The following is a 24,676-nucleotide window of genomic DNA, read 5'->3' on the forward strand; positions in this document are numbered from 1 at the left end:
TTCAAGTATTGGGTAATTACAAAGCGAGTACATAAAAACTTACAAGTGGACTTAAAATAATATGAATGGTAGACATTTATGTGAGCTGCTTCTTTATGCACAATAGTTAAACATAATTATAGCAGCTAACATTTACCGAGACTGTGATTACAGAACCACAGCATCCATGAGAGGAAAGAATTATCCACATTTTTCAGATGATATATTTGTGGTTCTGGTGGAACAGGGATGGGATTCAGGTGTTTTGATTTCAGAAACCCTATATGTATGTAAGGCTGCCTCATTAACTGTGTGTCAGACTGGTCATGCCAGAATGTTTATCTAATTTTATCTAAATTATACTAATTAGAGGCATGTATTCTCACTTGTGATTTGAGGTAATGAGGTACGGTGGTTTTAAGCACATTACAAGTGAGAGCAGAGGTCAAGGAAGGCTTCAGAGAGGATACTGGATTTGAATTTTGGGTAGAAGGCAGAAGACAGGGCATGTGATTCTGCATAGAGAAGTGAGACGTAAAAATTAATACAAAATGTTCATAGAATACCAAAAGCACTGTAGAGAAATTGTGTTTTAAGTGGTTACAGAAAATGAAACTGGAGAGGTTGATCAGAGCCAGGTGTTATAGGACGATAAGGGGCCAGCTCTAGGCTCCAAATGAGTCCATATGCTCTAGTTATTTGACTCTATTCACATTCTGCTTTTTTCTAAGTAGAACTACTTACTGATCAGGACGCCCGGGTGGCTCAGCAGTTGAGTGTCTGCCTTTGGCTCAGGGCATGATCCCGGTTCTGAGATCGAGTCCCACATCGGGCTCCTTATAAGAAGCTGCTTATTAGGAGCTGCTTCTCCCTCTGCCTGTGTCTCTGCCTCTGTGTACCTCTCATGAATAAATAAAGTCTTAAAAAAAAAAAAAGAACTACTATCAAAACCACTCTGCCATGGAAAAATTATTTAATTTCATTAAAAAAATGAAGCCCCCCTCCAGCACTAATTTGCTATGACTCCGTAAGTTGATAAATTCTAAGATTTATTTTTCAACTGGAACACCTGAAAGATCATTAATACTCACAAGATATGCTTCCAGAATCATCTTTGGGGTAAAAAGCTCAGCAACTGAAATTGATGCTTAGGTTTGAGTGACAGATATTTTAATAAGAAAAAGTTCTGAACTTTATGTAAAAATGGAAGAAGAATCTACTGGTTTACCAGTCATTTCTTTTTCTGAAATGGTAACTTTAGTCAAAACACTACAGACATGATAAAGCTGCAAGTATTATGGGAGGGCTAGTCATGAAAAGCAACAGTTTTCCACCCCTCTTCTCCCCAAGTCTAGCCCAACTTCTTAGAACTATTTTCTTAAAATTATTGTTTTTGGTTCCTCTGGTGGGTTTATTTTGAACTCTACGTCAGTATTTCTCAAAAAGAGTGCTGTTGGTATTCTGGGGGGACTTGTGTGGAACTGCTCTGCATATTTAGCGCTTTTGTCCCTGACACTAAATGCTAGGAGCACCTTCAGTCACTTTGACACATTTCCAAATCTAAGTTTGGGAACTACTTCCTCAAAAAGTTAGAGATATCCTATGACCCAGCATTTGCACTATTGGTATTTATCCAAAGGAATCAAACATAGTGATCCAAAGAGGCACCTGCTCCCTAAAGTTCACAGCAGCAATGTCCACAATAGCCAAACTATGGAAAGAGCCCAGATGTCCACTGACAGATGAATGGATAAAGATGTGGTGTGTGTATGTAATATATGTGTATATATGTGTGTGTGTGTGTGTGTGTAATATGTGTGTATATATGTAATATATGTAATATATATATATTACATATATTACACACACACACAATGGAATATTAACCATCAGAAAGGATGAAATCTTGCCATTTGTAATGATGTGGATGGAACCAGAGGGTATTATGCTAAGCAAAATACGTCTGTCAGAGAAAGACAAATACCATATGATTTCACTTATATGTGGAACTTAAACAATATAGATGAACATAGGGGAAGGGAAGTAAAAACAGAAAGGGAGGCAAACTATAAGAGACTCTTAACTCTAGGAAACAAAAAGAGTTATTGGAGGGGAAGAGAAGGAGGAGACGGGCATTAAGGAGGGCACTTGATGTAATGAGCACTGGGTGCAATATGCAACTGATGAATCACTAAATTCTACCCCTGAAACTAATAATATACTATATGTTAACTAAATTGAGTTTAAATTAAAAAATTCAAAAATACTAAAAAAAAAAAAGATTGAGAATTACTATTCTGAGTAATAGAATGAATGGCTATTTCTTAAATCATGGAGTTTAGGCATTATCTACGAATGCTTATCATTATAAATGAATATTTAAGTCTCCTTACTTCCCATTATTTTTGCTAGGTTTTTTTTTTTTTTTTAAGATTTTATTTATTTATGAGAGACAGAGACACAGGCAGAGAGAGAAGCAGGCTCCATGCAGGGAGCCTGATGTGGGACTCGATCCTGGGACTCCAGGACCACACCCTGGGCCGAAGGCAGGCACTAAACCGCTGAGCCACCCAGGGATCCCCTTTGCTAGGTTTTATTACTATTTCATTTTGTTTACTTATGGAACAAATACAGGCGAATTCAGTCTCTTACCCCCTTCTAGAATTTCTATTAGACATTGATTGGAACTTCTTGTATCATTGCGTTTTTTTAACCTCTGACATTTCTCATCTTTTTACCTCAACGAGCTGATTCCAGATAACTTTCTCAGATTTGGCTTCCAATTCACTAATCTACCTTTGGCTCCAATATGTTATTTAGCTAGAATATTAATTTAAAAAAATTAGTGTTTGTATTTTTATTTCTATATCTTCTTTTTGAAATATGCTGGTCTTTTTTTCAGTCACTTTTTTTCATAGTGTACTATTTTCCCTTTAGTCTTATATTCATCTCTTTAACAGTTTTTAACACACTTAAGATTTTGTCCATATATTTCCATTATCTTCTATTCTTGAGAATCTAACTCTTCTATTTGTTTTCTTTGTTGATACTCCCTTATGGTTGTTGGCAGGTTTTTAAAATAATGAGCTCATATTAAATGGGAGGAGGGGTGGTTCCTCATCTCTTTAGGCCTGAGGCCATGTCTTCTTTCCAGGTCTGAATGTGTGACCCCATCCCTACACCCTAGGATCCAGATCCCACAGAGAGATGCCTATGGGTTGTGCTGAGCATGAGATTGCACTTACTGCTCTTTAAAAACATTTTTTCTGCATTCTTCTGGTAGTCTTTATTTAAAATTCACTATATATTTAAACATTTAATTGTGTTTTAGCCTTTGTTTTTGTGAGTCTGTACCGAGGGGAGGTCCATAAAACTCAGCTTAATCCTTCATGTTGCCAGAAGTTCCATTATTATAATTGTGTGCAAACTCCCCATCACTGGTTCTATCTATTGAATGGAAGTCAAGTCATTCTTCTTGGAGCTCACTGATTATTTGACCTAATTTGTATTAATTTCTATCTAAGTCTGGTTCGCATATTTCAGTCCAGGATTTATTTTAATTGCCCTTGGGGAGTTACAGTTTTAACTCTCATTTTGCTGGAGCACATCCTTAGGTAATTGATTCAGGAAGTATACATCTAAGTAAAGGGTTAGAACCTTTGAATGTCTGAAATGTCTTCATTTCATGGATAATTTCACTGGTAATAGAATTTTAAGTTCAAAATAATTTTTCCTCATATTTTTATTTTTGAGAGAGAGAGTGTGTGTGACCAAGGGTAGGAGCAGAGTGAGAGAGAATCTTTGTTTTGTTTTTTTTAATTTTTATTTATTTATGATAGGCACACAGTGAGAGAGAGAGAGAGAGAGGCAGAGACACAGGCAGAGGGAGAAGCAGGCTCCATGCACCGGGAGCCCGACGTGGGATTCGATCCCGGGTCTCCAAGATCGCGCCCTGGGCCAAAGGCAGGCGCTAAACCGCTGCGCCACCCAGGGATCCCGAGTGAGAGAGAATCTTAAGCTGGCTTCATGCTCAGCACAGAGCCCAATATGGGGCTTGATCTCACAACCCTGAGATCATGACCTGAGCTGAAATCAAGAGTCTGACGCTTAATGCAGTGAGCGACCCAGGCGCCCCTTCCATCATAATTTCAAAGGCATGGCTTTATTACATTTTAGTATCCAGTTCATTTATGAGAAATTTTATGTCAATCTTAAGTGACTTTATATTCCCTTTTAGATACTAATTTTAGGAGCCTCTCTGTATTCTTGGACTCTGAAATTTATAACAATTGTATGTTTGTATGGATGTTTTTTTCCCCAATCACTTGATAGATCCTTTTTGTCATACTTCTCAAGTACACGGATTTTTTTCCCCTAGTATTTCTTTGTCAATCTCTTTCTCTCCATCTTTAAAAATTTTTTTCTTTCTAGAGCTCCAATAGGTTGATATTGGACTTACTGGTCTGCTCCTCATATATATATATATTTTTTTTTATCTTTTCTAGCATATATATTCTCTGTCTCTTTGACATTTAGTCGTACCTTTCAGGAGATTTCTTAAACTTTTTTTTTTTTTAATTCTGGTATAGTTAATATTACTGTGTTATATACTAGATTCCTTAAACTTTATCTTTTAGTCCTCCTAATTATTTTTATCATAGCAATCTTTTTTTAAAAAAAAAAGATTTTTTTTTGGTCTGTTCTTTTATTTTCCTTCTAAAAGAATTCTGTCTTTGTGCATGGAAGTATCTTCTTAATCACTCTGAGGTTACTCAGATTTTTAAAAAACTATTTTGAATGACTTCCCTGAATGATTTCCCTTCTGGCATTAGTAACTATCTTTTTAAATACTCCATCATATGTCAGGTTATTCGTAGTTACATATTTATATTTACAAATCAAAGACTTCATTGACTTTTCTGGTTTTCCTCCATTATCACGTATCAAGTGTTTCCAGCATAGAACCCTTCCCTGAATGAAATGGTGATCAGGAGGCTATTGCACCAGAGTTGGCTCTGCTGAGTGCTTGTTTGACTTTAGGGTTTTTTAGGCAAGAACTGGCCTGTAGACTAGCCCTGTAGACTAGGGCTCACCCTCTTTCCAAGAGCTAGGAAGAAAAAGGATTTATCTATAATACCAAACTCATATTAGAAGCACTGTTTCATTTTATTTAATGCACAAGAATTTCCATTAATCTCTCTGCTTTAATGCCTCTGCTCATCTCTGCTCTGTCCTTGCTGACTCCATGCCCAGAGCTTCTTTCTAGAAGATCACGCTCATTCCCACCGTGGTCCTTCTTGCACTAATCTTTAGTTCTGTTTCATGGTTACTTTCCTCCAACCGTTTGTCTATCTCATTCTCTTCAGAGTTCTATTTTTTGCATAATTTATAGCCTTTTAAAAAGAGTTACAGGATAAAGAGGAGGCAAATGCTTGTGCTTGATCCTTCACTTACTTTTTTTCATTTTGAAAATTGAGGTGTGTGCTAAGTTTATCAATCAAATGTATTTTTAATATAAAATGCATAGAAGTATGAGAAGGATTTGAGAGCATTTACTACCAAATTGTAAACAGAGGTTACGTTTGTGTGGTGGAATAGTGGGTAACTTTATTTTTATTTTACTTTCTAGGATTCCCATAGTACACACTATTATTTTTGCGACAAATGTAACAAAAGCAAGTTGTAAGTGCTGATAGGAGTAAAAGGGACTTTTCTGTATCCTCTCAGGGGAGTTGTCTGCAAACACAGGAGACCCTTGGTGGAAGGGTGAGAGTCATGTCCAGAGGCCTCTCAGAACCCTAAGTTTGAGAATAGCACTGAGAGATGGATGTGGATATATATGCTGGTTGACCAATCTAAGCTATCAGGTCTGTTTTCATACTTCACTTATAACCCTGGAGGCAGGTACTATTTTTTCTGCTGCCAATTACACATACCAGGCCCCCTACAGATTCGCTCACCCCTGATAGCTGAAACCAAAACCACTGAGAGTCTGCTGTGGGAATCACACAGGAGGGGCCAGGTAAGTAACGACAATGACTGAGGTGAACCAAGTGAGTCTGTGCCAATCTAGAGAGTGCATGCCAACCCAGCCCCTGCTGCATACTGGCTTCCATTTAAACATTTTCTTTATATTTAGGTTCAGTTTACATAGAGCAAACTGCACAAGTCAGTGTATTGTTTAATGAGTACCACCATGCATTTCAGACTATTATGAATAGAACCTTTCTGTCACCCAGAAATTTTCCTCATGCTCCTACCTAGTCAATCCCTAGTACATTCCTAAAATCATCAAAGATTAAATTTGCCTATTCTACAACTTTATATAAAGATTTATTTATTTGATAGCGAGCGAGCATGCACGCATGCAAACTGGGTGAGGGGGAGTGGGAGAGAAACTTAAGCAGGCTCTGTGCTGACTGTAAAGTCCAAAGTGGGGCTTGATCTCAGGACCCTGAGATCGTGACCTGAGTGGAAACCAGGAATCAGATGCTTACCTAGCTGTGCCACCCAAGTGCCCCATTCTAACACTTTATTTAATAGAACACCCAATTTTTAAAGAGAACTTGAAACTACGCTTTAATAAAACTTTATCAACTTTTAAATGTCAGAAGCCAACACAGGAATTTATAAAACAATGTGCAGACCCAACAAAACACACAGGCTAAATTCAGCCTACCAGCAATGCAGCCCCTTTCTGCCTGGCCTACCGTATAAAGCAAGATATATTTTACACAAACTTCTTAATTTTGCTCATGATTGTTGGCTTTGATACTCTACCCTACTCTTTTTATTCTTTAGCAACTAATAGTGCGTTCTTTACAAAGGAAGGGAGACAGGGCGTCTGGGTGGCTCAGTCGGGCATCTGCCTTCGGCTCAGGTTATGATCCCAGGATCTAGGGATCAAGCCTGGTCTGGGGCTGCCTGCTCAGCAGGGGCACCTGTTTTTTCCTCTCCCTCTGCTCCTCCTCCTGCTTGTGCTCCCACCCCTATCCAATCAATAAATCAATAAATCAATCTTAAAAATAAAAAGGAAGGGAGAGCCTCATCTGCAGGGTAGCAAGCAAGCAAGGGGGAAGGAATGGGAGACTCAATCCTACTCCATAGCCACCTTGGGAAGAAAGGAATCCCAAGGGAAGGAATGGGTAGAGGCTGATTGGTGAGGAAAAGAAAGCTGGAGACCACCCTGAGGGCGGGCGTAAGAAAGAAGAAACAGATTGCAAAGCTGCCAGGATGTTGACAAAACAGTAAGAAGCCTCATCTTCCCATCACTTCATAAGCATCCCACCTGAAAAGGCCTCAAAAGACCCCTAAAGATGACTTTAGCCTCTCCCAAGCTCCTGCCCCACACTCCCCACTCTCGCAGATGGCCTGTCCTTCCCCTTCCCACCTTGTCACTCTGCTCTAGCCACCTCCCTCCCTGCCATGCTGTGTGCCAGGCACGCCCTGCCTCAGGCTCCTGTCCCAGAGCTGCTCAGAACCTTCTCCTTCACCACCTTCAGGGCTGGGCGCACCATCATTTTCACCGATGGAGCTTTCCCTAACTACCTGATTTTAAAAACTGCCCAGCCAGCTCCTCCACTGCCTTCTCCTGGCTTTCTTTTCTTTTCTTTTTTTTTTTTTTCTTGGCTTTATTTTCATACAGAGCATGCATCACCCTCTCACCCACGCTGTATGTCACTTCATTGTCTGTCTTTGAGAATGAAAGCTATGTAAGGACAGGTACATAATAGGAATTCATGGGACATTTATTGAATGAATGGGTGAAATCAAGGAGGGAGGGAAGAAAGAAATGAAAACCCCTGCTAGCTTTGGAGGCTGTTGTTAAGTGTTCAGACAGGCACCAGTTAAGAAAATTTTATCTTTTCTAATTGTCTTGCAACATTTCCACTGGATATTCTTTTCTAATTATCTTGCAACATTTAATTGTTTTGAGGGAGTAAAGATTTAAAAATCAAACCAGTAAGAATCCTAGGGACCAGACCAACCCTAAAAATACTTATTAACTTCAAAAATTAAGTTTGTGGGAGGAAAAAAATGCTTAAGCACACAACTGAGCATTTGAGTTTAGTAATAATTTTTTTACTTAAAGTTTTAAGTTAAAGTTATAAGGACAAAACCCATCTTTTCATAGTACATTTACTCCTGTCTCTTTTAAAAAGGATTTTTAGGGCAGCCCAGGTGGCTCAGTGGTTTGGTGCCGCCTTTGGCCCAGGGCCTAATCCTGGAGACCTAGGATCAAGTCCCACGTTGGGCTCCCTGCTGGAGCCTGCTTCTCCCTCTGCCTGTGTCTCTGCTGCTCTGTCTCTCATTAATAAAATATTTTTAAAAAATAAAAAATAAAAAAGATTTTTAAGTAATCTCTACACCTAACATGGGGCTCAAACTCATAACCTTCAGATCAAGTCACATGCTCCATTGTCTGAGCCAACCAGGTGCCCTACATTTACTCTACCTTAATTTAAGAAGAAGGTAAAGAATAAATTATGAAATAACAAAATAGCATGTGCCTAATATTACTAAATATTTGAGAATAATGATCAGCAATAAGCATATGAGAATACAAGACTTTTTTTTAATGGCAGGGATCCGGCTCAAGATAGATGGAGAGGTGGGAGCTAGCTGGTTCTGTTGGTCTGCATTAGGTCTTGGATACCAGGTAAGGGCAGTTCCTCTAAAACACAAAGGTGTTTGTGGATCCCTGGGTGGTGCAGCGGCTTAGCACCTGCCTTTGGCCCAGGGCGCGATTCTGGAGACCCGGAATCGAATCCCACGTCAGGCTCCCTATATGGAGCCTGCTTCTCCCTCTGCCTATGTCTCTGCCTCTTTCTCTCTCTCTCTGTGTGACTATCATGAATAAATAAAATCTTAAAAAAAAAATAAAACACAAAGGTAAAGAACTCCGGTGTCAGTAGCTTTCCTAGGTTAAGAAAAAAAAATATTCCTCAACCCAAGACATCATTTAGAATTAACTCAGGCCCTGGGATCGGTCAGTGCTGGATTAGACCAAGTGTGTTCAGGCTGCCAATTCACCTATAGAGACACTCCACCAACCACCATGATTGGAAGATGGCAGGGAACATGCTAGAATCATGGGCCACAAGTCCATATTTTCCAACACATAGCAGGTGAAATACAATGATTTGCCTACGTTTTAGAAAGCCTGAGAATGAATCTGGAGCAGCTATAAGGCCAGCAGCAGAGAGAAGAGAAAGAAATCAAGGGCAGCTCCCTTGCAATCCATGGGCCCTCTTACCCTTGTTCTACGTCTCCTCCTTAATACCTTTCCATCTTTTGTCAACTCATGTCCGTTTCTCTTTTACTGATCTGACAGTCATACATACATACTGTTTTTTTCGTCTTCTAGGTGTTTTGGATTGTGAAGGGCAATAGGAGAAAAAAAGAGTAGGATAAACAGAAATGAATTTCATGGATTACAATTTAATAAGTTATATCTTTAAATCTGAGAATAATTTTCAAAGTGTTAACATCTACAGAATTAACAACATAATGGCAACAAGACTGGGTCCCAACGAATGACTAAGGTAAACAATATGCTCTTTTTTTTCCTATCCCAGTTCTGGTAACTGGATAGTCTACAACTACCTGAGAAGGTGCGAGGATCACCTTTTTTATCTTAGTTTGGACACAGAAGCTCACATTTCAGCAACGATCAAGGTCATCATCTTTATCCCTTGCTGACACTTTTCTCCCATACCCCTACCAGTCACAGATCACCTCTGGGAAAAAATTTCAACAGGCTATTGAACACTGGCATGGATACCCAGAGGAGAGAGACAATTGTCTCTGGGGATACTGAGGAACAGCTAGTCATCCTGGATGGGCAAAGTTACACCGAGTTCAATCCATCAAATGCACTGGGCACTAAGGACTTGCAAAGCACTGTGGGAATACTGAAGCAGTGAGAAGGCACAGCACCTTCCCTGAATGAACTCAAACGGCCGGGTGCAGACTGCTTCTTAGGAAGGCATATTTAGGCTTGGTTACCACTGAGTGTATGGAATCCTGGGCCAGGCTATGGAGACCAGGGATTTTGTGGGCCTGCTTTCTATCTTCAGGTGACATGATCTTAGAATCAGTTCTTGTGAGTATTTAACCCAGTGATTCTCAATCTTGGCAAGGCATTAGTGTTTCCTGGTTGCGGGGGTGGGGGTGGGGTGGGGGGGTGGGGGGGGCTTTTAAAAAACAGAGATGTCTGGGCCTGCCCTAGTCCAATTTAAATCAGAATCTCTGACCCAGTTGCTTTTTTTTTTTTTTTAAATAAACTTTTCCTGTGATTCAAATGCATAGAATTATACTTGGTAGTTGACAACTACTGATCCCATATGACACAGAAAAAAAATTAATCTCTAAAGAACTTAACTGACTTGTTACTTGTCCAAGATCAGACACCTAGTTACAGGTACATCTTGCATTAAAACCATGGTCTCCACCAATTTACTCATCCAATTAACATCTATCAATGGCATTGTAAGGTTGGGACCAACCACCTAGCTGTCACTCAAGAATAAGGTAAGTCAAGGCTGCTTCATATCTAAGGATCAGTTAGGCTGGTCCTGATCTAAGTTAAAAGGAGAGGGTAAGCTGTGCTGCTTCTGGCAATCTCTCTCTTACCCTTTCCTTCCAAATAGTGGTGTACGATTCAGGACTCTGGAAATGTTAAGAAATCCTGTCCTCTGCATAAGATCTATCACTACCCATGACCCGCTTTCCCATTTTATTAGTTCTAGGGGGCCCTCTACCTACCCAAATCCAATGTGCAGCACAAAGGGCAGGGGACAGGTCCCCAGATGAGAGATCTGGTATAGTTCAGTGAAACCTTGATTAGTAGGGCTGAGAGCTGGAGAACGGAGAGCTCGCTCCTTGGCCCTAGGACAGAAGAAAGGGAAGGTAAGCCAGTGGTTGCTCGTTTGTTCTTTGAAGGAAGTGATGCCCAAAATGTTTCTTAATGTGGTCCATTCATTCCTAATGCCAACCAACTCTCTCCCAAGACACTACTGCTATCGCAGTGGTTTATACGGAATATGATAGTTATGTAATACAAAATACACACACAAACACACATATACATGTCCTTCCCAAAGGTGAACACTGGTGTGTGTGTGAGAGAAGGCAAGTTCAAATTCTGAATTCAACCATTCCCATCCTAAGCAATTCATGGTTACAAAAGTCAGTATGTGAGAAACTGCTCAGAGTAGAGCATTGGTACCAGGAGAAGAATCTCAGAAGCACTTTTCTTGAGTAGAACAAGAAAAAAATTAAAAAATGAGATTCATGATGTTCAAGATAGAGGCTGATATCGATCAACTAAAAAATTAACAGGGCAACTCTTTCATCTTTTACAAATAATACAAGTATTACTTTCTATTTACAGAGCACTTACTCAAAAGGCCAAGTATTTATTCCATTCCAAAGTAAATGAAGTTGTATCCACTCTGTGGATTTACCCATATCTTTGCTTCATGTCCATTTCCCTCTGACTGAATCACTGCCCCCGTCAAGGGAGGTCTTATTCCCCTGAAAAATATACAGCATTTTGTGTGTGTTTTTAAAGATTTTATTTATTCGAGAGACAGAGTGAGCAAGGGAAAGAGCACATGAGCAGGGGCAGAAGGAGACGCAGACCCCTGCTGAACAAGAAGCCCAACACTGGGCTCAGTCCCAGGACCCCAGGGATCAGGACCGGAGCCGAAGGCAGATGCTTCACTGAGTCACCCAAGCACCCCAGATATGCAACATTTTGAATAGTGTATGTATTTTCTAGGGATAAAATCCTTAGCTTTGACAATATTAAAAAAAAAATCTGTCTCCTCCCCCAACCCCATTCTCTAATACAACTGTTTATGAGGGTGAAGCTAAAGAGAAGATGATGTAGTTGATGACTGCTGGTATCTACAATGAGTTTCTGAAATTGGAGATTTTCTGGAAGTGTCTTCCAAAAGAACTGAAGGATGTCATGAAATTGGATCTATCCTCCAAAAGGATGAACTTAGATAAAATATAATTTGGGAAGCACCAGAGGATTACATTTATCCATGCTGACTTTGTCTTCTTTTGTGCACAGTTGTACTAGTTTGAAACCAAAGGAAAATCATCTCCTAACTTTGTTGATTTTGACTTTATTAACTCGATGATAATGCAAACACTAGGGAAGATGGATGGACATATCTTCTTATTTAGTTATATCTCCTAGAAAATCTTTTATTTGGAATAAAATGCTAGAAAAACTACAAAATGATTAGGATATTAGGGGGACACACATGGCATTTAGGATGAGATAAAAACTCAACTTGTTTTCCCCAGATTTCAAGCTACACTACAAAGCTGCAGACATCAGAACAATATGGTATTGGCTGAAAAACAGACACACAGATCAACAGAACAGAGTAGAGAGCCTGGAAACAAACCCGCACATACGTGATCAGTTAATCTACAACAAAGGAGGCAAGAATATATAATGGGGGAAAAGACAGTCTCTTCAATAAATGATGCTGGGAAAACTGAGCAGCTACATGCAGAAGAATGAAACTGGACCACTGTCTCACACCACACACAATAAACTCAAAATTAAGGACCTAGATGTGTGGCCTGAAACCACAAGATTCCCAGGAGAAAACATATTAGGCCTGGAAAACTCAATTTTTAAAAAAGATTTTATTTATATATTCATGAGAGACACACAGAGAGGCAGAGACAGAGAGAGAAGCAGGTTCCCTGCAGGGAGTCCCATGTGGGACAGGGACTCTAGGGTCACGCCCTGGGCGGAAGGCAGACGCTCAAGCGCTGGCCCACCCAGGTGTCCCTCAACTGGTTTTGATTTAAATTGAAGACGCAGCCCAAACCTGCGTCTACACCTGACAGGTGAGTCCACTGTTGTTGCTGTGGTTTTAATTGGAAAATTCTTCTATCTTCCATTCTTCTGCAGCGTTTAGCAAAGTGTCCCATACAGGGAAGGTGCTCGAATACTTGCTGGATTGAGGCAATTCTTTGGTATCGCTCATAAATTAATGAGCAACTTGTAACTCTGTATAGTTTCAGAGTAGTTAAAGAGAGAAAAAAAAAAAAGAAATGCTACGTCACAGGATTGGGCCTTGAGGTGTTCCCTAACAGGCCAGAAGGCTTTCCAGCAGTGCACTTAAGATAGCAGGCAGAGCAACCTTACCTAGGCGGTCTTCACTCGGAGCTTTTTTCTAATGCAAATTAGTCTGACTTTCTCTCCCGGGCCTCTGGCCTCCCACCTGAGTCTTCTGAACAAAGAAATGCTACAGTCATTAGACGGACTGCCCGGCAAAAAACGATTCCAAGTTTCATTTCAAATAGGCCTCTGCTTCCTGGGGCATACTTCAGCTTGCCCTCTATTTCCAAGCTTAACTTAAATTCTGGATATTATGTGCATTTTTAAAAATTTTATTTACTTATTCGAGAGAGAGGGAGAGAGAGAGGCAGAGACACAAGCAGAGGGAGGAGCAGGCTTCCTGCAGGGAGCCCGACGTGGGGCTCGATCCCAGGTCTCCAGGATCATGCCCCGGGCCGAAGGCAGGCGCTTAACCGCTGGGCCACCAGGGCTGCCCTATTATGTGCACTTTTTAAAAAAGACTTCATTTATTTATTCATGAGAGACACAGGGAGAGAGAGGCAGAGGGAGGAGCAGGCTCTCTGCAGGGAGCCCGACGCGGGGCTCGATCCCGGGGCTGGATCCCAGCCCCCCCCCCATCCCGCCCTGGGCCGACGGCGGCGCTGAGCCGCGGAGGCCCCGGGGTCCCTACACACTCGGCGCGCTTCTGGCTGAGGCACAGGCCTCCCGGTTCTCAGAGGGAAACAGCTGAACCTCGGTGCTCTGCAGCCCCAACTACCACTTTTGCCACGAGCGCTCCCATCCACGGGGGACCAGCGCCAGACCCCGAAGCCACAACCCGCCCCGCCCCGCCCCGGCGGCCCTCCCCCCGCCCGCTCCCCCCTGCGCGCCCGCGACTCCCAGCGCCGCTCCTTCCCGGCGTGTAAGGGGGCGCGGGGGGCTGGGGGGCGGTCGGGGGCGTCTCCGAGGAAAGCCCGCGGACTGTACCCGCTCGGGCGCACACAGCGCCGGGGCGGCGGCCACTCGGTCGCCTCTTCAGCTTTAGGGAGACTGAGGGCCGCGGACAGACGGCGCGCCCCGCGGCCGGGCCCCGCCGCCCCTCCTCCCGGCCCGCGCCCCCGCGCTCGGACGCCGCGCCCCTCGCGCGCACTCACCGGCCGGCGCTGCCCGGGGGAGCCCAGGGCCCAGCCGCCTCGACCCGCGCCTCAGCCTCGGCGCGCGGCTCTCGGAGGAGGCGCCGACCTGCTGTGCGGCCAGAACGCCCCGCGCGCCGCCCGCAGCCCGGGACCCCGCCCCCTCTGCCCGGGGCCCCGCCCCCTCTGCCCGGGACCCCGCCCCCTCTGCCCGGGGCCCCGCCCCCTCTGCCCGGGGCCCCGCCCCCTCTGCCCAGGGCCCCGCCCCCTCCGCCCCCCGGGGACCGCGCGAGCCCGACGGCTCCCCGCCGACCGCTGGAACTTCGGGGCGGGGCGTGCCTGGCGCTGGAAGCCGGGCTGTGGGCTCCCGCTGTCCGGAGCGGCCGCCCCGCCTCCGCCCCGCCTCCGCCCCGCCTCCGCCTCCCGCTGGCCGCGCCCCCGCGGGGCCTCGTGCAGCACCGGGCGGCCCGGGGTCGGCGAGACGCCGCTTAGTCGTACCGACCGGGCAGCGTGGTCCCCGCGCGGCGACCCTGCGGACTCTCGGCCGGGGGCCGCGGAGGCGCAGCGGGACCGGCTCCCTCCCCAAGGCTCCGTGGCCGCCTTCCCTGGACGCTTCCTCCCGCAGGAAGGCACAGATCCGTTCTTGAGCCATTCGAGTTAGAATGTACAAAACATCTTTAAAAGAAAATAAGTGAAAAAGAAGCAAAGCAGGCGCGCCTTCCCTCGGGAGAAAGGCGGACACCGGGGGCGGCGGCGGCGAACCGGACTCGTGTCTCGGGCCGGAGCCGGCGGCGGAGCGCTGCGTCCTAGACGGCGCGGCCCGGGCGCCCGCCCCCGCCCCGCCCCGCCCCCGGGAGCGTGCTCCGGCCTCTGGGTGGGGACAAGGCCCGGCTGCTCCCGCGGCGTCCCCCCCCCCCTCCCCGGGGCCGACCCTCCTCTGCGCCCCGCGCCGCGCGGGGGCCCCGTCTTCACGGAGACCCGAATCCCGGGCCGAGGACCGACCGCGGGCCCCTGTCCTCACAGGGGGGCGTCCGCAGGGGCACTGCGTTCCTGCGCCGGGGCTGCTGGTGTTCCTTACACATTTGACACTTGGCCTTGGCCACCGTAGCAGGTCCTCTTGTCACCTGCGTGTCTGGGAGCCCAGGACTTAAGCTATGAGGCAGATTCCAGGCACCTGGGGAACTTGTTAAAAAAGCAGATTCTGGGATCCCTGGGTGGCTCAGCGGTTGAGCGCCTGCCTCGGGTCCAGGGCGTGATCCTGGAGCCCCGGGGTCGAGTCCCGCACCGGGCTCCCTGCGTGGAGCCTGCTTCTCCCTCCGCCTGGGTCTCTGCCTCTCTCTCTCTCTGTCTCTCATGAATAAGTAAATAAAATCTTAAAAAAAGAACCAACCCGGATTCTGATTCAGTGGGCCTGGAACGGGGGCTGACATAAGCCCTAGGTCGAGCTGATTATTTATTTATTTATTTATTTATTTATTTATTTATTTATTTATTTATTTATTCATTCATTCATTCATTTATTTCTTTATTTAGGTGCTGATGTATTTAAAATTTTTTGAATTTGAAAAGAGCACAAGCGTGGGGAGGGGCAGGGGCAGAGGGAGTCGGAGAGACAGAAGCTCAAGCGGACTCCCAGGTGAGCACCCAGCCCTGGCGGGGGCTCCATCTCACCATCCTGAGGCCATGACCTGAGCCAGAATGAAGGGTAGGACATTCACCCCCCTGAGCCTCCCAGCGCCCCCGCTGTGCTTTGGGAAATAGCACCGGGTTACCTGCTGTCACAACGCTTGTCTTAGACACTATGTGGCCGACCCTGGGAGCAAGGGGCACTTTGCTCTCTCCTAGAGTTTACAGCCTAGCAGGAGAGGAGACACTTTGCTCAATCACATTAAGAAAAGTGTAACTGCAAACTAGGAAGCTCTCAAGGCGAGCAGAGCAAAGCCAGACGCGGGACCACAGGTCAATACAGAATCCAATCCAGATCTGGATGGTGCGGATTGTCCCCCGAAACAGGCAGAGGTGACACGGGGAGGAGCTGGGAGGTGCCGGGGCCCTGTAGGTGTGAGCAGAGCAGCTCCAGGGGGGAGGAGCAGGGGTGGGGGTGCAGAGGGCCGTGGAGCTGGCCACTGTGGGTGGAGCTCGCAGAGTGGGGGAGCAGGAGGCAAAGCTGGAGGGGAAGGCAGGGCCAGACTTGTGAGCCCTGCTGGGTCAGATGCTGAGTTTAGGTTTGGGGAACCATTTGAAGAATTGGAGCAGGAGGGGTCATGATCAGAGGTGCACGCTGAAAAAGGATCAATCCAGTCACTGCTTGAAGAATGGGTTGCAAGGGACCAAAACGGACGCAGAGGACAGTCGGGTGCTGGTTACTGTAATAATCCAAGTGGAAGAGGCCTAGTCTGTCAAGGAGACCAGGATAACCCAGAACAGTAAGAGGAAACCTAGAAGGAGAGGCCAAGACTGCGACCAGATCCTAGAAGAGCTGGAGAGATTACGGCCTCCCTGGGGGTCTTATGTCTTCTCTCAGTATCCGTGCAACAGTGGGAAGCTGCCCCGGACGGGGGCTTGCAAACAGGGTAAAGTCTCAGACTCTTCCCAGTTCCTGCCAGTAAGTTTTCTGAGAAGGCAGGATGGGATTGAACTCAGAGCAATAGGGGAGAATTTGTCTTAGATTGGGAACGGGAGAGGGGCGCCTGGGGGCCTTGGCGGTTGAGCATCTGCCTTTGGCTCAGTATGTGATCCTGGGGTCCTGGGATCGAGTCCTGCATCGGGAGCCAGCTTCTCCCTCTGCCTCTCTCTGTGTGTCTCTCATGAAGGAAAAAAAATTGGGACTGGGACAATGATCAAGGTTTTTCTCTTTATCAGCAGTTTCTTTTTTTAATAAAGATTTTTTTTTTTAAATTTTTCATGAGAGACACAGAGAGAAGGAGAGGCAGAGACAGGCAGAGGGAGAAGCAGGCTTCATGCAGGGAGCCTGATGTGGGACTCAATCCCAGGTCTCCAGGGTCATGCCCTGGGCTGAAGGCAGCACTAAACTGTTGAGCCAACCAGGCTGTCCTTTATCAGCAGTTTTAAAAAACCTTTTTTTTAGAGATTTTATTTATTTGGTAGAGAGAGCACAAGCAAGGAGAGCGGCAGAGGGAGATGGAGAAGCAGGACTCCGCTGATTGAGTCCCATGCAGGACTTGATCCCAGGACCACAGGATCATGACGTGAGCCCAAGGCAGATGCTTGAGCAGCTGAGCCTCAGAGGCGCCCCATACTAGCAGTTTTTATCCACTTAATTATGTATGATATGCCGCAGAGCGCTTTTCTTTGCCCTTACCCTGCTTAAAGTTTGCTGTGCCTTTTGGATCTACAGATTGATAGATTTTGTCAAATTTAGAAGCATTTTAGTTATTAGCTCTTCATATCGATAGTTCATTTCTGTGTGAAGGTGCCTGGTTTCTGTATCTTACTGTATTGGATGACAGATTGGTGTTTCTGACCCGTCTAACTGAAGTCTGGCAGTTCCAGATAATGTCTATGATGTTTCTCAGCTTTCAAAACTGTGTACATTTGGACTGTGTTGTGATTCATTTTCCTTTTCTAAATAAATATATAGATATAATGGTACCTAATTTTGCATTTATAACTTTGAGTTCTTTCTTTAGGATTGTTTATTTGAGAACAAGAGAGAGAGCACAGAGGGAGAGGCTGAGGGAGAAGCAGACTCCTCGCTGAGTGGGGAGCCTGATGTGGGGCTCGATCCCAGGACCCTGAGATCATAACCTGAGCCGAAGGCAGATGCTGACCCCACTGAGCCACCCAGGTGCCCCTTGAGTTCCTTCTCTTAAACAGAGGTACGTCAAATTGTATAAGCTTCAGGCCCATAAAACCTAGCCCTGCCCAGGTCACTAGCAGCATGGAGGTAATAAGGACTTGAGAAGAAAGTGACCTCCAAGGATTAGAGATAATGTATTGATATAATTGTCTATTTCTTTCTGTTTTTTAATTTTAATTTTAATTTCCAAAAAAATTTTTTAATTGTCTATTTCTGGCTTACACGGTGCTTGAACATCTCTTTACTTGAGGATCAGGTTCATTTTCTTGATCATAAAGGCTCTTGATTATAAGAGGCAAGGGAGGGAAGCTACTCCACTGGAGGTACTTAAAGTATCAAAAAGCAAGTGTTTGTATGAACTAAGGGTTTGGAATGGGTCCAGCGGACTGGACTGTAGGTCCGGGCTTACAGGCTGTCCACTCCATCAGAGTGGAAGACTTTAACGGCATTTTTGCCAAAACATCGACCTCGGTCACCTGAACAAATAACCTGAAATTTCACCACTGAAGCACTCCTTCTTTTGGCTCTTGAAGCTTTTCTTTTCTTTCTGAACAGAATTTGTTGTGTGACTTACCACGATATGTCTGCTTTCCCTGATGGTAACGTCCATCCGGTGCTAACTTCCACCTAAGTTAGTTTACTGGCCCTATTACGAGGCAGTATTTCCTGCACACAGTTCTGTGCCTTTTTATTATTCACACATATATCCATATATTATTCTTCTAGTACTCTTTCCATAAAAAAGTTATGTTTTCAGTCGCAGCTTCCCCTTTCTCTGCTGCACCGATATGATTTCTAGACAGTGGGTGCAGACCCCGAGATCGCTTAATGAGGCCCCCAGGCAGTGGCCGACTTCCCCACCACTGCGTGCTCTCCGTGTCTATAGAGAGAGCATCAATCTCCATCAGGTTGCATTAAAAAAAAAAACTGTAAAAATTCATTCCTAATAAGTACCCAAAGGACTAAATGGGAGATGCAGTAAGATGACAAAGCCCTCACACCTCTGAACTGGAAGTCTTTTCTGAATTTTCCGAATTTTAATAATTCTTTCTCTGCACGATAAATAAACTCATGGTTGCTTTTGCATTCACTACTGTATTTTGTAGGTGAGGTAGTTACTCTGGAGAAGCGTGAATCCTTAGTACAGTTCTTTTCAGATGATTTAAAATTAGACCTCAGCTGTTGTCCCAGATCTACCCATGAATTCTAGTGTCCCAGCTTCCTTTGTCAACTGACTCCGACCGCTCTCCATCCCCTGGTCAGGATGGATTTATCCAAAGGTCATGTGCCCAAAGCCCCCCAGCAGCTTCCTGGTGCCTTCGAATTAAAGCTGAAGTTCGTTGGTGAGAAATTGCTTCCCTTCCCTGGCTCCCGGCTCTCCCCCCGCCCCCCCACCAAGCACTAGCCTCCCGCACTCTCTCTGGGTTGCTCCCCATTTGCCCCCTCCACAAATTCAAGAGAGCTGAGAACCCCCCCCCCCAAAGGATCCAGGCTCGTTTCTACCTTTGTATTTCCTGCACACATTGCTCATTCCTAGAATAGGTCTCCCCAGTGAATCTGCCTGACAAACCCTATTGATTCTTTACTGTTCTTGCTGTAACACTCAGGTCTTCCCATGAAAATGGAGAATAAGACAAAAAATACTTTTGTATGCACACAACTCTTTCACAGCTGAATATTTTGCTGTATCTTATTCTGACTTTTAAAAAAAGAAAGAAAACATTTTAGATAGAGTTAATGTCTTCCACATGCCCCTCTCTGATCTTATTCCCCTGCCTGGGGAAACCACTGTCATGAATTTGTATTTACTATTCCCACACATGCTCTTGCATTTTTGCTGCGTATGCGTGTATTTCGTAAGCAGCAAGTAGTACAGTTGACCCTTGAACAACATGGGGGTGGGGGGTATCAACCCCAGTGGAGCTGAAAATCTGAATATAACTTTTGGCCCCCCCCCAAACTTAACTACTACTAGCCTACTGTTACTGCCTTACCCATAACATAACCAATCGATTAACACATGTTTTGTATGTTTTAGATCTTATATATTGTATTTTTATAATAAAGTAAGCCAGAGAGAAGAACATGTTATTAAGATCATCATAAGGAGGAGAAAATACAGTAACGTACTGTATTTACCCAAAAAAATCTACACGTCAGTGGACCCATGCAGTTCAAACCCATGTTGTTCACGGGTCAACTATATTTGTTTGCAAAGTTGAAAAATCGGATAAATGGCATCGTGCTATATAATTCTGCAGCTTGTTTTGTTGTTATTGTTAATGGGCATGTTCACTTTAACACCATAAAGTATTATATAAATAAACCACAATTTATCCATTTTCTTGTTGATGGGCACTTGGCTTTTGATTATTTGCAATAACAAGCAATGCTGCTGCAAACATTCTTGCATACATCTCTCTGTGTATACATGTGAGAGTTTTCCTGTGATAAATATCTAGAAGTAGCTGCATTATGCTGCATGTACGTTCAACCTCACTGATATCGTAACATATTCAGTGTTACTGATATCACACTGCTCTCTACAGAGATTTGTATTAGCTATATTTTCTTCTTCTCTTTTTAAATGTATATATATATATATATATATATATATATATATATATATATATATATTTTTTTTTTTTTTAAGTAATCCCAACACCCAATGTAGGGCTCGAACTTACAACCGGAGATCAAGAGTCACATGCTCTACTGACTGAGCCCACCTAGTGCCCCCTTATTTTCTATATTCTTGATGCCCTCATATCTGCAGCCTTACTGAGACTGCCCTTCCAAGGGCTAGCAAACAACTCTCCAAGGATTACCCCTTTCACATGCCAATGAACCAATGGACTGCCCTTCCTTGAAATGCTTCCTTCTGCTAGCTCTTAAGTTTCAGGAGGCAATATTCCTCTGCCCTAATCATCCCAGGGCCTTAGAAACAGTCCCTAACCCCCAGAGCCTGCAGAAGTGATTCTAAGTAGCCAATTGTGAGTGTGCTTACCTTGCCTTGCTTTCCTCTCCCAGGGAGACACAATAGAGGCTCAAGCCCATGCTTTCCCCTCATCCTTTCTGCCTCTTTGCCGACCCTAGTGATGCCCCGTGACCACTGTGTGGTCCCGCATGCCCCCTCCTCTTGGGAACTGTGTGAAACAAGCTATCTTTTCAATGGCAATTGTATCCTGACCTGCTGGTCTCACCAGACGTGGAAAATAATAAAACCTACATTTTATTTATTTTTATTTATTTATGATAGTCAGAGAGAGAGAGAGGCAGAGATATAGGCAGAGGGAAAAGCAGGCTCCATGCACCGGAAACCCGACATGGGATTCAGGATCACGCCCTGGGCCAAAGGCAGGCGCTAAACCGCTACGCCACCCAGGGATCCCTAAAACCTACATTTTAAAAACAAGGTTGTACCAATGTAAACCAGCAAGGTATGAGAGTTCCTTCCAGCACCACTATGTTTGGGTTGATTTTGCCTCCTTGGTTAGGTTATGGCATCATTGTTGTTTTAAATGATGTTTCCACGGTTGTTAGTGAGATTGAACACCTTAATCTTTTGCCATTTCAGTTTTTTTCCTTCAGTGAATTTTCATTCCTATTCTTTGTGATTTAAAGAAAATTACATTATTACCTTTAAAAAAAAAGATTTTATCATTTTTTTAAAGTAATCTCTATGCCCAGCGTGGGGCTTAACTCACAACCTTGAGTTCAGGGGTGCATGCTCCACCAACTGAGCCAGATGGGTGCCCCCCAAATTATGTCATTACCTTCCATTATCTATTTGTGTGAGTTCTTTATATTTTCTAGAGTCCAGTCCTTTATTGATTGCATATTGTGGCTTTATCTTCTCCTCTTCAGTGGCTGGTTTTTCAACTTTGTGGTCTCTTGTTATGCAGAAGCTCGACAAATGAATCCAAACTACAGACCAATTACCCTATAATCTTTTCTTATGGTTTGTCTGTTTTATGCCATGTTTAAGAAAATCCATTCTTCTCATGATCCCACATGATATTCTCTTCTAAAAGTTGTAAAGTTTCACTTCTGCCATTTATGTCTTTAATTTAACTGGGGTTTATTTTTTTTAAAGATCTTATTTATTTATTCATGAGAGACACACAGAGAGAGGCAGAGACACAGGCAGAGGGAGAAGCAGGCTCCCTGCGGGGAGCCCGACGTGGGACTCGATCCCAGGACCCCAGGATCATGACCTGAGCCAAAGGCAGGTGCTCAACCACTGTGCTACCCAGGTGCCTTAAGGGGGTTTATTTTTGTGTAATGATATGTCTAGGGATCTAGTTTTGTTTTTTCACTTGAAAAACAAATTGTCTTAGTACCACTTGTTGACTAGGCCATCCTTTCTCCGCTTCTGACAATCAAAGCTACTATGAGTAAGAAAGGCTGATGGGAGCTAATTGTGTGAGCAAGCTGATCTGGCTGGTTCATTACGGAATTCCTCAAAATTCAGTCCATATGTCTTTTTTCAAGAGAAGAATCCTTCAGTGTTCTGTCTGGATGATAGAGGCCCGATTCCAGGATTCGGGGAGTTGAAGGATGAAAGGGTTGTGTGGTGAGGGAGAGAAGGTCTTGCCCTTCAACTGCTAGGCTTTTGCTTAATACCTTAAAAAAAATACTAGACTTATCCTACTTCCTGAAATCTCTACATCTTTTTCAACCTCTCTGATTCAAGATATCCAAAAAATAAACCTGTCCCTTGCCAGGATGGGAAAGATAGTTTCCTGTTGATGTTGGGATGAAAGAAATCGTTCCTTATTCAGAATTTTAACCACTACCCTTATTTTTATCCTCTTGCCTATTCCTTGCTTCCAGAAGCAGTTTTCTCTCCAGTTTCTACATCGTCTGTGTTCTGTGATGTAACTCCCTTCTCTGTAGACAGTTGAGTGTTAGCTTCTTACAGTATGATTAGTTACTGCTGGTCCATTCACACTTTCCATTTTCCAAAATTTTGTTGGCATCATTTATGTTTGTCTCCACCCTATAGTTTCTTTGTCCTTTTATGGTTTTATATCATTTAAAATTTTCTAATCATTGGGGATCCCTGGGTGGTGCAGCGGTTTAGCGCCTGCCTTTGGCCCAGGGCGCGATCCTGGAGACCCGGGATCGAATCCCACATCGGGCTCCCGGTGCATGGAGCCTGCTTCTCCCTCTGCCTATGTCTCTGCCTCTCTCTCTCGCTGTGTGCCTATCATAAATAAATAAAAATTAAAAAAAAAATAAAATAAAATTTTCTAATCATTGTTTAATTTGGATATTGGGACTTAGTCTATTTCCTTTATTTTTTTTCCTCCATTGGTGGTTTATTATTTTTTTTCTATTTGATTATACATTATGTTTAGAAATGCTGTTCATTTTTATATACTGATCTTGTTTCTAGCAACTTCAACTTATTAATTTCCATGCTTTTATCTTCAGAGTTCCTTGGGCTTCTGATGAAGATACGTTTATCAACTGCATCTAAGGAGAGTTTTATCTCCTCTTTTTAAAGTCTTGTATCTCTTATTTCTTCCTGTTTTATTCCCATTGCTATAGCTTCCAATATTAGTTAAGCATGCTTCAAGTCCTACTCTAACTGCCTACATTTTCAAATTAAATAAGCCAATTACATGTAAGTCCCCACTTACACTATTAAAACTTTGAGAGGGGATCCCTGGGTGGCCCAGCGGTTTGGCGCCTGCCTTTGGCCCAGGGCGCGATCCTGGAGACCCAGGATCGAATCCCACGTCGGGCTCCTGGTGCATGGAGCCTGCTTCTCCCTCTGCCTATGTCTCTGCCTCTCTCTCTCTCTCTCTATCTCTGTGGCTATCATAAATTAAAAAAAATTAAAACTTTGAGATGGACTGGTAGGGAGTTCAACCCTGTTCTGATGGTAGGAAGACAGGTGAAGGGTAACACTATAAAATATCTTAGCCCTAGTCGCCTGGTAGCTCTATGGGACACACCCTAGACTTGGAAAGACAGGCTTTGAGAAAAATTCAACCCTTTCGACCAACTAGAAAATGAACCAAATATGCCATCAAATGGTAAACCAGCAGCAGACAATTTGTGAACCAAGAAAAGAGAATCAACAATTAAGATACAATGGTTACAAACATTTGTGGGCCAAGTACTGCAATTAATTATAAAATATATAATATGTTAAATTAGGCAGACAAAAGAAGGCCTTCTATCTCCAAAGCAATGATTCACAATGGATTTGATACTAACTCAAAATACATTTTAGCTCAATTTCTCAGAGGGATCATCCTATATCCTTTTCCTGTTCAATGAGAATTACTACTGCCTTCTATTATTCTATTATGCAGATTTTTTTTATCCTCTGGGAAATCACACATTCAACAGTATTGATATACTTTTTATTTTTTAGACATTAGAAGCAGGGAAAAATGCCTCAATTGCCATTTTTATTGTCAACACGTAACACAGTGCCTGTCACATAGCAAGCAATCAACAAATACTTGCTGAATGAATGCATGCGTTCTTACTATGAGGCAGGCATTATGTTAGCAGCTAACGAAATTCTCAGGAATTCAATAATTTTCAGAATTCTTTATTGACTTTTCTTGGTGTAATTACAGAGTGATTAATAGAAAAAGCTGAACGAGAGAAACATAGCTACATTGA

General features: G+C 43.9%; 1 protein-coding gene across 1 annotated transcript in view; it reads right to left on the bottom strand.

Moving 5' to 3' along the window:
- SLC26A5 (solute carrier family 26 member 5) overlaps positions 1 to 14,324 on the bottom strand; it is a 55,811-nt gene extending 41,487 nt beyond the window's left edge. Inside the window, exons 1-2 of the mRNA XM_072759909.1 lie at positions 14,230 to 14,324; positions 10,747 to 10,869 (exon numbers count right to left, since the gene is read on the bottom strand). The gene's annotated coding sequence lies outside the window, so the exon portion shown is untranslated. The remainder of the gene's footprint in view (positions 1 to 10,746; positions 10,870 to 14,229) is intronic.
- Between the last annotated feature and the right edge of the window lie 10,352 nt (positions 14,325 to 24,676).

The sequence above is a fragment of the Vulpes vulpes genome, chromosome 5, assembly GCF_048418805.1.
Source record: "Vulpes vulpes isolate BD-2025 chromosome 5, VulVul3, whole genome shotgun sequence".
Taxonomy (NCBI): domain Eukaryota; kingdom Metazoa; phylum Chordata; class Mammalia; order Carnivora; family Canidae; genus Vulpes; species Vulpes vulpes.